The sequence below is a fragment of the Spermophilus citellus genome (assembly GCF_964194105.1).
Source record: "Spermophilus citellus genome assembly, chromosome: 1".
Taxonomy (NCBI): domain Eukaryota; kingdom Metazoa; phylum Chordata; class Mammalia; order Rodentia; family Sciuridae; genus Spermophilus; species Spermophilus citellus.
This window is the reverse complement of record NC_138182.1, coordinates 284,203,884-284,219,777: the sequence shown is the minus strand read 5'-3', so window position 1 is coordinate 284,219,777 and position 15,894 is coordinate 284,203,884.

The window sequence follows — 15,894 nt, the reverse complement described above, 5'->3', positions numbered from 1 at the left end:
CAGATCAGTTTCAACCATTTGATGCATTTTAAAGCAGATATTCACATAATGGGCTATTGCCAGAGCCAGCACTCACATAATCCAGAGGTGTTTATCACCAGCCTCTGGAGAGAAAATATAGGACAGTGTAGCATGGTGACCACAGCACAGTGAGAACTAAAATGATAAACAAATCTTTAAATCGATGTTGAATATTCCCTTAAATTTCTTCGTTCTAGGAACTCCACTTACCTTAGAGAAGCTAAAGTGCTAGATATGGTGGAAGATAATGCTGAGCATATTTGATGCTGGTCAGCAAAGTTCACCCCATTCCAATTTTTCTGTGGTGATTGTTTCTCAAATGCTGTTTACCTGAAGTCTGGGTTCTCACCCAGGATGAGCTCAGGGAAGTAGGGGTGGCAAACAGACGGGCATTCTGTCACAGAGACACCCCAGTGGAGATGGTCCCCTGACTCCTAGCAACCCCTGTCTGGTCTCCCATGTCCTGGTCTAATCCCCAGACATCCATCCTGAAAAGCCAAGTGACCTGATTAACATGGAGCTCTCCTCACCCACAACCCATCAGGGGATCTGCCCACTGCAGGGTCCTCAGTACTGGGGTCCAGGCCTCGCCATGTCTCAGAGCTGCATGGAGATCTCCATCGTCCTTTCACTGCGCCTGGCTCCTTCCTCTCTCCCAGGCTTTGCAATCGTTCTTTCTGATTTCTGTCCTCTTCCAGGTCATCCTTCATCTGTCTCTGTAACCTTGCTATGATGTGTGTGTCTTTCCACATCTACATATGTTTGTGAGATAAATCAAACTATGAGTTTTAAGCTTTGAATTAATAGTTTCCTTAATTACAAAACTAAATTTAGCTGGAGGGTCTACAGTGAACAGGCATGCTCATCTGTTATTGGTGTCACTTGAATTCCTACAACTCTGAAAATAAATATGGCAAAATGCCTCAAGAGTCTCAAGTCATTAATCCTCTTTAACCCAGTAATTGAACTTCTGAAAATCTATCCCATAAAATGAAGCCCAAACTTGGGCACAGAAGTACACTCAAAGATATGAAAGACAACATTATTCATAATCGCCCCAAGTGGAAAAGAACCTAAATGTCCCATAATAGTCCCATAATAATAGCAAAGTGGTTTTGAAAATGAAAGGAAATACATGAAAGTATTACAGTGAGAAAATATTCATTTGAAATAGAGTGAGTGGTGAGATGGATAGTTTGCTTAACGACTGAGAATGAGTGGTTGGGAGAGACTGAGCTGTGGACTCTGGATGTGTGTGAGTATTAGGGTTATTGAGCGCCATGTGGCAGATGTTCTACCTTAGAGGTGTAGATACCATCACTTTTTTGTGCTCACACACTTGTGGACCAGGAGGTTGTACAGAGCACAACCTGGAGTCTCATTCAGAAAGACTCAAGTTGCTGGGTGTCCTGAGGCTCATGACCAGAACCATCTGCTCAGACATATTGCCAGTGCTCTGGCTGGGATGCCTGAGGTCAGGATGCACTGGGGTGGGGGGAGCAGGTGCCTGCATGTGGCCTCTCCTTGTGCTCTGCGCTGCATACTTCAGAGTGCTGTGTTTTGAAAAGAATTCCAGCAGTGGACACCTGAGACCATGTGGGAGCTACAGGGCCACTTATGACCTTGCTCTTTTCGTAATCTTTGAGGATTAATAAGCAGACCCTAAGATGGACTGATTTACTATCAAAGGCTCAGAATGTGCCAACCTAGAAGACTTCCAGGAAGTGGACATTGATGTCTCATATACACAATTTGCTCATATACAGTTGAAGATTTCAGGGGAAAATAGCATGCAGGGTCATAGTCAAGGCACAGCTCTGGAAGAAATGTAGTTGTCCCCAGTTCCTGGGAGGCTAGGTTCCCAGACTCCTGCAGGTTCTGGAACGTGTGCCTGCTCAAGTCCTTTCTATAAGCTACCTTTGCATAGAACCCACGCACATCCTCCCATACACTTTAAATTGTCTCTAGATTGCCTAATGCAATGTAAATGCTATGTAAATTATTGAACTGTATCGTTTTAGGGAATAATGACAAGAAAAATGTCTGTACATGTTTAGTACAGATGCAATGTATTTCCAAATATTTTGAACCTTGATTGAATCCACAAATTTGGAAACCACAGATATGAAATTTGGGGTCCTTCTGGCTGTCTTTCTTTGTGAAGTGAATTTTCAAGTCTTAAAACATGAATGTTTCAAAATTTGTGAGTAAATTGTAATATTTAAGACATGAAAGTTATTTACCTTCAATCATCATTCTGAATGGCAATTTCCAAATCTCCACAAATTTTTCTTTGTGTCTCTCCACTGGCACGATCGTACCTTGTCCTGGAGTACTTACACTGGCACTTACCTCACCATGCTAGATTGTGCTAGAACATCTGCACATGGATTACATTCTCTGCAGTCAGCATCTGGCCCATGTAAATGCGTGTTTAGATGAATTGAGCTGCTTTTGTCCTGCCTAGTTGGATATTCAAAATGATTATTGGTAAAGTATTCAATCACGGAGGTATCTTTTGTACCTCCTTAAATGTTTATGACTTTAACTACTTACACTATTTCATTTCTAATGTGAAATAAGGCTGTATCCCAGCTTATTCATAAAGTTGATATTTTACTTATAAAACGATCTTCAATTAGGTGTTTATTTTTTTAACATGAGTGGACAAAATCGTTTACTCTTCTTTAGGGAGTATTCATTGTGTTCTTTGGACAATATGCTCAGATCCTGTTCTGTTCCTGTTGCCATTTTCTTAGCTATAACATGGCGTTCCTACCACTGGTCTTGCCTGCATCATGAGGTTGTTTGAGAAAACAGAGATGTGCCTTGGCTGCCAGAAATCAGTGGGGTAATTCTGATGGTACCGTGTTCTAACAAGTGGCCTGAAGTGGCAAACAACCCGTGGTGCACCACCGCCCCTGAGCCTGTGGCTGATGCCACTTGTCACAGCACCTTCTCTCGCTGACTCTGATTCAGACTGAGCAGCTTTCTGAACACAGGAAAGTATGCTTTTCAAGTGACAGGAGAGATGGCCCATAGAGCGGAGCTGCAGCACTCATCAGGCGAGAGCTCAGGGCTTTTAGTCTCTTGGCCCATCGATGAGCACCACAGGGAGGCCCAGCCTCTCTCTCCTCCACTCCACACTCCTGAACGTGGAGCTCTGTCATTCTGGCTGATGGACAGGGTACAGTGGGTGTGGCCTGGGTCAGGTGTGTGCCTAGAGGATTCTGAGGAAAGCTTCTGTTCAAACTCACCTCTGACCCTCATTCCCAGGCTGGGTATCAGGAGGAAATGGGCAGTAAGGGAGGTGCTATGAGACTGACTTGCTCCATCACACTTCTCTGATCTGTCATTTTGCTTTCTTAATTAAAGCTCTTTTTTTTCCCTTCTCCCTGAAAACACATTATTAGGTTTGAGGTTAAGTTGTACGTCTTGAAACTCCTTATCCCGCCCCAACCACTACTTGGAAACTTATAATTAAGTAATTCATGTGTTGAATGAGAGCTGGGAATTCCTAAGAACATAATGTGACATGAATCCTTTGAGAGACTTTCTAGTTAAATAGAATTTAACCCTTCAGGTCCTCCCTGCCACAGAGAAGCAGGCAGTGGGAAAGGAAGGGTAAGGAAAGAGAGAGAGAGAGAGGGGGGGGAGGGAGGGAGAGAGGAGAAGGAGGAGGAGGAGGAGGAGGAGGAGGAGGAGGAAGAGGAGGAAGTTTTTTGTAAGGAAACTGCCTGAAAGCAGAGCAAAATACTAACAATGACCTGTGCCAAGCCTTTGTCCCTCAGCTGTGGGCACCATAGTGAAGTGTGTCCTTCTGGGGTCTGGCTAGGTGTACACTGTATGCTGATGGGCTGAGAGAGCATGCAGAGAGACCTGCAAGAAGTCCCTGAAGCAGTGAAGAGACTTCTAATCCACTAACACTAACGGGACTAGATGATGCAGACCACCTGTTAAGGAAAACTGAACACAGGATAAGGAAAAGCATCTCAGTGCTTCCCAGACAGCAAGGGCCCGATGGTCAGGGTTCTGGGAAAGGGAGTGACCTTGAAGAAGCCCTTACACCAGGCACCACCTTCTCCCTCAGGGAAATCTGCAGTAGCCAAAAGTCTGAGACCCCAAGCAGCAGTCCCAGCTGCCTCCGGGGCCTGCGAGGACAAGACCAGATGTCCAGGACCAGCAGCAGGAGAGGGGCTGGGGAATTCCTCAGGCCCCAGTTGCAATCTCCAAGGTGACTCCTGGGAGGGAGGGTCTACCAGAAACAGGTCAGGCCCACGCAAACGGAGGGCTAGCTGAGAGTCAGTGCCATCCTCCACTGGATTAAGAAGATCCAGCCTGCCATGACCCCCATCTGCAGCATGAGGAAGTCCTTCCTGCAGAGCAGCAGCACACACCAGAAGCTCACTCACATGGTCATCGGCTTGTCAGACCTAGTGTTCTAATGCAGCTCAAGTTACAGAGATGAAAACAAATAAGGGTGGGCCAAAAATAAGGAGAAAACCCAGAAAATAGTAACAACTCCAGCACTTAAATTGTCAGGCACAGACTGTGAAACAACAGCGACTAATGCATTCTAATATTAAAAGTCAAGTTGAAGAATCTCACCAGGCAGAGAATAGGTGAAAAAGCCCCAAAATGTATTGCAGAAGAATAAATTATGGGACATAGAGCAAAGAATAAAGAGAATGTTTGGACAAAAGGTCTAACACTCAGAATCAGTGCCCTCAAAGGTGAGAAGACAGATGGAAACTTGCAAGACATGAGGGTTGAGAATTTTCCCAAATCAGTGAAAGACACCCATTCACAGGTACAGAAGCTCGTGGATAAGTATTGCTTTATGACACTCACCTAGCTGAACAGCTTTCGACTCTGATTTTCCTGTGTGGATGCCCTACCATAGTTAAATGTAAAAATTGTAAAGCACTTTGGGTGGAAAAAAAGCAATACTATTTTTTTAATTTTAAAGAAAGAATAATAATGATTTGTGGAAACCAACAAATAGAAGCCCCTTGCTCCTCTCTTCCTGCATCTGTCTGGTCCTCAATCATCCCACCTTTGCCCTGCGCACCAGAATGAGGTTGGAGAAAGCACACAACTGTGCAGACTCTTCCCTCGTGATGTCCATGGCTATGACTCCAAGCGGTCCCCGAATGCTGCCTGGCCTCACACCATACCGGCAGTCACCATCCAGCTGCCTGGCCCCACCACGCCCTCCACCACGATCTTACACCTCTCTCGACCCGACCCACTGCACTGGCTTTTCCTCCCTCTTTATTTCAGCTGATTTCACTGCTTCTTCGTGCCCCGGAGACAGTGGGAGTGACCAGAAGAGAGCTGCTGCAGATTTGCACACTCGCCACACAACCCCAGCATGGAGCCACCTCCTCCATCCCTCCTCCTATCCCTTAGGACCCGCCCCTCTTGGCTCTAGAGGATGAAGCCTGAGTGATCCTCCCTCCTGTCCCTCACGATGAACTTTCCACTACTGGAAGGGTCGTTTCCATCAGCACGAGGGCATAATACAACTTTTGGAATTGTTAAAAAAAAAATAATTTTCATTTTCTCCCACCTTTCCTTCCAGTAGCAGCTGCTCTTGAAATGACTCAAATCAGGCCTTGGCTCTGCTTTGCAGTGGTCTCTGATCACAGTCACAGGTGATGGCCCCCGTGCCACAGCCAGGGGTTAGTTCTGCGTGTTCCTCTCTCAGCAGTGCTCTCGGTGGGTCCTCCTTGCTTTTGAAAGCCTTCTAGCACCTCTGTGAAGTTTGCCCATGGAACCCAGCTGGCTGTCTCCTGCCTCAGGGACTTTCCTGGGGCCTCCTCTGCTCCACCTTCTCCTGCTCCACAGAGCTGGCTGGGCCTCGGGTTCTGCCTTCCAGCGTCTTTCCTCTTGGTTTTAAATATCACATGTTCCCTGGAGGTTCCCAATTGTATCTCTGACCCATGCCAAGATTCTGAACTCTAGGTTATGTCTCACTCCCTGTAGTGCGACTTGAGTCTAACTGGCACTGAAGTTTACTATGTCCAGAATGCACCTCCTGATCATTGCCTTGGACACACCCCTGCTCTGGTCAGCGTGATAAATGGCAGCTGCATCCTTCTGGCTGCCCAGGCTCAAGTCCATGGGTGGACTTCTCTCCGCTTTCTGTTGTCCTCAGTAACTACTCCTCAGCTAATCCTGACAGCTGTGTCCTTTCCATGTGTCCTCGGTCCTGCTGCTCCACCTCAGATCTAAGCCAACTGCCCTGGTCTGAACCAGCATCTCTCCCACCCAGACCTAGGCAGGGGTGCCTCCCCGGTGTTCCTGCCCATGGGTTTTCCACCCAGCAGCCAGGACCCCAGCTTATGGCCCTCCTCTGTGGACAGCCTCCTGGTGCATCTTGCTGCCCTTGTGGGGAAAGCACAAGTCCCATGGCTGGGCTGCTTGCTCCTCAGCACTCCGCCTGTGCCCTCTGGGTTTTCCTGAACTAGCTGTCCCCCAGCCACACCAGCCTCCCTGCCAGGCCTGAAGCTCCGCCAGTGCCCGAGGACCTTCGCTCAGCTCAGCTGTGCCAGGGACACCCTCCTGCCACATGTCTTCATTGGCCCTCCTCAGCACACAGGCACTTCTCTGACCTCCATGTTTTCTTCTCTGCTGTGCTTTCCTCCTGCCCATCTTTCTTGTATAACACAGACAGGTTTTATTATTTATTTATTTGTTATCTTCCCCCATGACCTTTCATCTGGGTGGCTGGGACTGGCTCTCCACTGCGCCCACAGCAGTAATGCACTCGGGACTCTGATGTTTGGGAGGTGAGTGAAGGGTGACTGTAGAGCTCCTGGCCGTGGGGGTGCCTGTGGATGGTCCTCCCCTCTCCTTCCTCCCTCCACCTTCCTCTTCCTCCCTGTACTTTCACAAGGGCTGCAGCTCCAGAGCTCAAATTTGCAAAGGGAGAAGGGAAATATACCCCCAGGCTGTTAAGCATGGGCGCCCCAGCACACCTTGTGCTCCTCGCCCCAGGTGATGATCCAGAGTGGGTGGCCAAGGGTCTCCCTTCAGGAAACCAGTGGTCAGGGGAAAGGGAGCTGACCCAAGCTGAGGCTGCAGGTGCAGCCTGTGCCCTCTGGTGAAGTGGGGAGCCGCTCTCTCATCAGGACAAAGGCCCAGAGTCCCTCCCCAGGCTGTGCCCTCCACTGCAGCTGGCCCATGAACTTGGTGCACAGTTCCCATCTGTTTCTCCCTCTGGAGGCAAAGCCTGCTTTGGTCCTAAGAAGATTTTATTGTTAAAAATCTAATAGAACCACAACGTCCCTAAACTCAACACAATCTAGTCTCTTCATTTTATGCATAAAGAAGCTGGGGCCCAGAGAGGGGACTCAGTGGCTTACCCAGGGTGAGGGTGACCTGTGAGGCTGAGTGCATACCCAAGCAGACCTGCCTGCGCTGTGCAGTGGCCCTCACTTTGGCGGTGTCCTGTCGCGTTCCTCCTGGCCTCCTCTCTGATCTTTCCAGAAAGAAGGCAGAGTGTGGCAGCGTGTGGTCTCAGAAGGAGAGAGCTGGGTGTTCCCAGCCAATGTGAAGCTCTTCACTGCTGGAAACAGGGATCCCTGGGTGCATCCAAGGCCAGCTGCCCCGGGAACAAGCAAAGGCCCTCTGTTTCTGAGGGGAGGGGACCGAGTTTGAGTGGCCAGAATTGGGCTTCTTAACTCTCCTGAAGTGGAGCTTTGTCCCAGCAACCCTGGGTCACTAATGCCCCTGGCAGTGAAGGACAAGGAGAGAACAAGGAAGATGGCCAAGGAAGCCACACATGCAGTGATCTGTCAGTGCATTTCAGGCCGAGGGGACAGGGCCAAGGGACAGAGCCAAGGGACAGAGAAGATACAGGAAAAGAAGAATGGACTCAGAAACAATAACAGAGCAGGGTTGGCCTCCATGACAAGATTGAAATTCCTGTAGATCATTTACCATCCATGACTGCCATCCTGGCCTTTGAAAACAGCAAGCTGTGTGATTAAAGGGAACTAGTTCTTCACAAGTCTGACCAAGAACCAAAAGGAACTCAGCAGCACAAAGCGCTGACAAAAGTCCTGGTGGTAAAGGCAGAAGGCAAGGACCTTTCTGGTCCTCTCGGGTCCTGGCTGACATCGGCTACTGCAGTGGTCTCCTCCTCCTCAGCTCTCAGCTCTCAAAGCCCAGGGCTTACGGACTCCTGGAAAGGTGCTCCTGTGTGGACTCTGTTCTCCAGATGACCAAGGAACTTCGTGGAGCTTTAGGGCTGCTTTAACAAAATACCACAGACTCCGTGGTTTAAAACCATGGACATTTGTTCTCTTACCATCCCGGAGGTTAGAAGTCTGACACGTCCCCTTGGCACCCTCTTTGACTCTCCGGCTTCGCAGGGCACTTGGCACCCCTGGGTTGCAGGCGCATGGCTCTGCCTCTGTCTCCACATATTGTTCTTCTCTGCATCTCTGTTTTCTTTTTATCAGGACATCTGTCATCGAGTTAGACTCATTAGAATGAGTCCAGGGTGAGCTCATTTTAACTAACTATATCTCAGAGTCCCTGTTTTCAAATAAGGTCATATTCCGAGGTTTAGGATGGTCATGGATTCAGGAGAGACACACTTCAGCCCAGGAGACACCTCCTGAGGACCTCGTCTAGAGCAGGCTCTGAGTCCTGCTGCCCCTCACTCTGCTCATTTTGTCCCTCATCCATTTTGCAGTGAAGATTTCATTAAGGTATGGGTCTGGTGGTAACAGTCATTTGAGTTAATAAAATAACAAGGTTTTAGCTGCACCCTCACAAGCCAGTTTTGAAAAAATTAAGTGATATCTGAACAATCAGTTACCTGGAAATAAAGTTATTTTTTTCTCTGGTAGTTGGATGCAGAGATCATGTTACAAACCCAATGACAATATGTTTTGTACGCATTTTTTGTCTTCTATTAAGTCATGAAGCCTGGGCATTTTAAAAACTCAGATGTATTTCTTTTCTTTTTTTTTTTTTTTTTTAAAGAGAGAGTGAGAGAGGAGAGAGAGAGAGAGAATTTTTAATATTTATTTATTTATTTTTTTAGTTCTCGGCGGACACAACATCTTTGTTGGTATGTGGTGCTGAGGATCGAACCCGGGCCGCACGCATGCCAGGTGAGCGCACTACCGCTTGAGCCACATCCCCAGCCCCTCAGATGTATTTCTTTAGCAACATCACCAAACACATCATCTGACTCTCCTGCTTGGTATGAGAAATGTGCTGGCTCTGGTCTGCTGCTCCTGCAAGGAGACTTCTCTGTGGGCATTTGTCTTCTCAGGCTCCTGCCTGAGGTCACAGGGCTGATGATTCTCAGTGCTTTGCCAGCACCATCTATTTCCCTCCAGCATCCATAGTTTCTGAGTAGGATGCACTTGGTGGCATGTGACTAAGTCTTCAAGTGGGCATCAAGTCTTTATAGCAGAAGGTCAATCTGCAGTAAGGACTCCTCAGACACACAGGTTTGCTCTTCCACTCATCCTTGTGTCTTCATGCTTTGCTATTGTCTTGACTTCTCACGTCCATATTGTATAACCAAGTTGACCCCTTGCTAGCCTTAGATGGCCTTGGATGCACTATCCCTGACTTCTCCTTCCAGGGTCTTGTCTCACGTGAAGTGGTTGGTTCTATACACAGAGGCTTAGTTATGGCCTTTCTCTTCTCTGTGAACTCAAAACTATTCACGTATTTTATTGTGAAATTAGGAACATATAGATTGCTTTTCAAGAGTGTTCTCATTTCAAAGGAATGTGAGATTAAGAGGCATATATCTGCAGCCTGTAAAAGGCCTTGAGGATACATCTTTTTCAATAAAAGATTGTCTTTTATTTGCCTTGATTAAAAACAGCAGCATTCCCTGCTGCCAAAGAACTCACCTGGGCTTCATCTCCCTCTCACCATCAATCAGCAGAACTGGCATGCATCTCAATGAGCTTCACTCAGAGCATCCGGGCAAATGTCTCAGAAAGGCTGCCCAGCACAGCAAGTGGCTGCACTTTCAAGATCACAGGCAGGCAGCTTCTTCACATCTTTATTCTCACCCAGTTGGTCAGAGGGCCTCCTGGGACTGGGAGCCTTCTCACTCTGGGTCTGTTGAGCCCATAGGCAAGCATCCTGGTCTGTCCACCATGTGTCTGGCTCTTGCAGTGCACAGTGGCTGCTAATGTGCATCCCGCCATTTTCCTACAGAGGAGCGGAGAACAGTCCACTTTACCAGTACCTCTGTGATGGGCATGGGTAGTGCATTTAGCTCTTGAAGTCTGAAGGGGAGCACTCTGTGGTGTAGGGATGAAGCTAAAACAAAACAAAATAAAAAGGCAGAAGCCATCTTCCAATTTCACAATGCCATTGATGCCGATGATGGTGGTGGTGATGCTGCTGGTGGTGTTGATGATGATGGCATAGTTCCAAGGTGGTTATGGTGATGGTAGTGATGGTGATGAAGGCAAGGTCAGTAGAGGTGATAAAGATGGTGCTGGTGGTAATGGGGGTGACAGTGGTCATAGCTAACATTTAGAGAGCTCACTGTCTCACGTGCACACTCTCGCTTCAGCTTCGAGTCCTGGGATGTAGTTATTCTTAGTGGGCTGATTTCTCAGGCTTGGCAAGTTTCCTTGGTGGAATCTTCTCATTTGGGACAACTCTTTTGGAAAAATCACCATATGGCTTCTTGGAAGGGCTCTCCCTGCTATGAACCTATCCCTATGTGTGTGGTGTTGAAGTCCAGATGCTACCTTATCACATGACCTTATGAGGGACAAAGGTTGAGACAGAATGGCAGAAAGGGACTGCATGCAGAACTCCACTAGAAGCACCACCGTGCATTATGCCTTTTAAAGTAAGATGGCTGGGTTATGTGGATGGATGCAGGGATACCACTGTTCTCCTGACCTGGGATGAGCCTCTCCTGACAGGTCAGGTAGAAAGAGGCCCGAGCTCAGGACTGAGGCTCTGCAGATGCCCTCCACACAGCCAGCCCTGCACACTCATTCTCAGAAGCCCAGAGCTGTAGGACACACTGGGTCTCCTTAAGCTGTGCCTCTGCAGACCTCTCCGGTACCCAAGGTCTCAGAGACGCCTGATCTGCAGTAACGTCCTGGGCAAGGCCTGGCCTTCCTGAATACTCACCAGATCCTTGTTTGTAAAATACATCATCCACTTCCATCTCTGGTGGAAATTCTAATCATAAAACATCATGTTTCAGTTAAATTTATATGAACAAAGCCCTGTAACTGCAAAATTTCATGCTTTTGAGGAAAAAGTCTCTATTTTTTATCTTTCAGATTAAAATGACTGCTAATATAACATAATCTATTTGTTGTGCTGGGTCTAAACTGTAGGCCTTTTAGTTTGTCTACCTCGTAGAAGTTGTGTGTGTGTGTGTGTGTGTGTGTGTGTGTGTGTTTCAACATGGCCCTTGTCCAGCAGAGGTCAAGAAGTGTCCAGGATGTTCTTACCAGGTGCTAGTTTCTGGGTCAAAAGACACACCTGGTCTATGATCAAGGTGTGTGACTTCAAGCAGGGCCTTTCAGGAATCTGTTCTTAACTCCCCCAAAATAGCCATACTCTTTTTATGCTCAAAGTTTTACTTATTTGTTCCATAGTTTTGTTTTGTTTTTCCTTTTAGAACACCAATCACCGGAACCATAAACAGAATCTATTTTGAACCACACTTATCAAAATCCAGTCCAAAGGGTGAATAGAGGTTCTCAAAGAACTTGTCTAGCTACAGCTATCAGAGTTCACAGTTCTTAGGCATTCAGGTTTGACATTTGTAAGTATACTTTTCTCCCCTTTTTGGGTGAAATATACATAAAATGTACAGATCATAAAATACAGCCAATGAATTGTTATCAACAGACTACTCTGGTGTTCCCAACATCTATACCAAGGTACAGAACACTGTCAGGGCCCCAAGGTCTGCCTCTGCTCCCCGTCACTGCTAACTACCATGTGACCTCCCACTCTGAGATCCGTGTCGCCTGTTTTGGAAATGGCATGAGAATCCTAGATTAGGCACAGACAGTGGATGGAAACACTGCAGAGGTAACGAGAGGCTCTGGGCAATGCTGCCCCCTCCACAGAGGGTGTCTGTTGGCTATGGTGGGTAACCCTGCTAGGGGGGCTTGAACGCGGGGCTTCCCTGGACTCCGCAGGATTGGCACTATTTTTCTCAGGGTCCAGGTATTTCTACTTAATCTTATTCCTAGGCTGTAAACTTTGCTGTTCCAACCCACAGCCAGGGGTCTACTGAGCCACCTTCTGTACAGTAGCACACTGACTTCTAGTCTCTATGCTCGCCTGTCGGATGCTCAAAGGCTTTGCTCATCTTTGCTTACTCTGCAGCTTGTTTCAGAACAGGGAGAAGATTTCAGAGGTTGTTAGAGTCTGTAAACAAGTCAGGATGGCGCCTGGCATTTTGCAGAGGGAGTGGTTTGTGAAGTAACGCCAGCGAGCCATTAAGTGTGGAGATTCCTTATTGGTTGACTGCTGTGTCTAGTTTATGTTAATTAGATAAGCTGTGTGGAATGTATATATACCCCTCCTGTCCTACAATAAATGGCTCCTACTCCTGCTGTATCAATCTACACAAGTTGTTCGTCACCCCCGGCTAGTTTGCTGCAGTTGGACTGTGGCAAAAGGTTTTATTTTTCTCTCAAATTTTGGTTCTCTGTTTTTTTTTAACTGCTGTATTAGTTTTTGATAACTTTGGATACATTTAAACAATATTTTCTTGCTCACATTGGGGAGGGTCAGTCGGATATCAGTCGGACTGGAACTCATCTGCATTGCAGTGTCTTAACTGTCCATAATAGAGACATCTTCTTCAGTACAATAATGTTCTCAGTGCACAGGACAGTAACAGAGGCCACTCATGTCACTGCGGCTCAGAGCCTGGCTCATCCTCATGGCTGTAATCATGCCGAGAGACAGCTCTCAAGTCAGGACTGCTATCGTCTTCTCTAAAATGTCCACTGCACCTGAACCTGCCTCCACCTAGATGGGTGTCTGACATTAATGGCCTATGAGGTCAGCATGGAGATTGCCCCCCTGGACATGGCGGTGCTGGGCCACCTTGCTGCTCTTCTCATGTCCCCACCTGCCCAGCAAACCCTGTGCCTGGCGACCACCATCACCCATTTCCTCCTGGAAGGTGGCTTTTATTGCTGAGGGATCGTCACCATGCCCATCTGAGTCTACCTTCTTTACAGTTTGTGCAGTAGATCATGATTTGAAATCTTCCCGGTTCACTTTTATAGTCGGCATTTGTGGGCCATTGCGGCGAGCCTGACTCTATCATTCAACACGTTCCTTTATAGTCTCAATTGCTCCCCTCACATCAGTGGACAATTTCATGACTCGATGCCACTTTTAGGGGACCGGCACTAGGAGATGGATTGGACTCTCCAGGATCACACAGGGAGCCCGTGGGAGGACCCAGGAGTAAGCTCAGGCTGGGCCGACTCCAACACCTGTGCTTCTGAGCCGCGCAGGCCACTGATTTGCTAAGGCATCTTGTGCCAAGAGACTCCCCCAGTTTCCAGGAGAGGCAGCTTAGGTACAAGGAGGGATTCAGTCCCCTGCCTGAGGAATGTCCAGCAACATCTATTTTTTTATTTTATTTAATAGAACTTCAGTGGAAGAAACCAAATATATTGTCACCCACAAGTAGACAAGAAGTACCTTTCAGACTTTCTCTACCATTTTTTCTTTTTGCTTGGTGATTTCTTTTGCCTGAGATGGATATATTCAAATTTCCTGGATAAATTTTTCCTCTGTATTTGTGTCAATTCTGTGTTGGTCAATTCTATGTTCACCTTGCCTAGGCCAAAGTGCCCAGTTTTTTGGTCAAATATGTTTATACGTTGCTGGGAAGCTGTGAAGCTGTATTTTACATGTGATTAATATTTGATTGATATATCTGAAACCATAAAACATACCAAAACTTGGAAAACCTTCATGAAATTGGTCTGGACAAAGAGATTTTGAGTCTGACCCTGAAGGCAGAGGCCATCAAATAAAAATAGACAAAACATACTGCATAAAACTAAAAAGCTTCTGCACAACAAAGGAAAGACTGAATAACTTAGAGAGGGGATAAACATGATAGGAGAGAATATTTGCAACCATGTTCTGGTAAGGGGTTAACACACAGAAGACATAAGAACTCAAACAATAGCAAGGAAGTAGGTCAACTAAGTGGGCAAAGATCCTACACACGTTTCTCAAAAAAGACATACAAATGGCCAATATGTTCATGCAAAAGTATTCAACATTACTAATCATTAGGGAAATCCAAATTAAAAACAAAATGAGACATCATCTCATACCTGTTAGATTAACTATCATCAAAAAAAAATGAAAGATAAGAAGAGAGAAAAAAGAGAATCGTGCTCACTGTAGGTGGGAATGTAGATCAGCACCATCACTACTGAAAACAGCATGCAGGTTCCTCAAGAAGTTAAAAACAGAACTATTATGTGAGCCAGCAATGCTTCTGGGTATATAGTCAAAGGAATTGTCAGCAGTAAGTCTGAGATATCTCAGCTCCAATGTTTATTTCGGTACTATTCACAATAGCCACAGAAGGACATCAAAATGAGCAATCATTAACAGATGAATGGATCAGGAAAATGTGGTATTATATAGATAATGGAATACTATTCACCCTTAAAAAAAAAGAAATTTTATCATTTGGAATGCCATAAATGAAATCGGTGGACAGTCTACTAAGGGAAACGTTCCAGGCACAGAAAGACAAATACTGCATGAATCTGAGAAAGCTGAACTCATAGAAGCAGAGAGTAGTAGAACAGTGGTTTCCAGAGGTGGAGAGAGGGTGGAGCTCACATAGAGGGGAGATGTCAATCAAACCATGCACCACGCTTTCCGTTAGGCTGGAATAATGAGTTCTTGAGATCTATTGCCCTGCAGAGTGACTACTGTCAACAGTAGTGTATAATATATAAAAAAATACCTAAAAGTTATATGTCTCACCATAAAAAATGATGAGTAAATGAGGAAGGGGGTATATTAGTTAGCTTGATCTAAGCCGGGCATGGTGGCGCATACCTGTAATCCCAGCAGCTCAGGAGGTTGAAACAAGAGAATCACAAGTTCAAAGCCAGCCTCAGCAATGACAAGGCACTCAGTAAATCAGTGAGACCTTGTCTCTAAATAAAATAAAAAATAGGGCTGGGGATGTGGCTCAGTGGTTGAGTGCCCCTAAATTCAATCCCTGGTACAAAAAAAAAAATTAGTCTGATCTAATCATTCCACATTTATATGTATATACACACAATCCATAAACACGTACAATTGTGATTTGTAAATTAAAATCATATTAGCAAAATTAAATCAGTACTTATTGAGTAAAGCAGATTACTTTCTTGAATGTGATTGGGCCTTGTCCAATCAGTTGAAGGTCTTGAAAAGAAAGACTGATATTCCCTGCGGAAGAAGGAATTCTGTAGCCATCAAATGGACTCAAGAGAGCAACATCAACTTGGGCTTCATCCTGCCAGCCTGACTTGTGGGTATCAGACTTACCAGTCTCTCTAGTTATCTTTCTTTTTTTTTTTAAACCAGTCCTTACATCCTGGAAGACGTCTTGGCATTCTTGGAACCATGAAAACTTCAAGTGGAAGGAAGTGGGTTCTGGCATATTCCGTCCCATTTACATGTAGGAAATAGAGACCCAGCTCTGACTTCTTCCCCACCCAGCTCCCCTCTGGAGGGGGCTTTATTTGTGAAGTTCTGAGGGCTGTGGGCAGGATTTGTGGAAGTTCCTCTGGGACCTTCGGGAGCACACACAGGCCCTGCCACAGATGTGGCCCCTGTCACAAGTGGTGTGGAGCC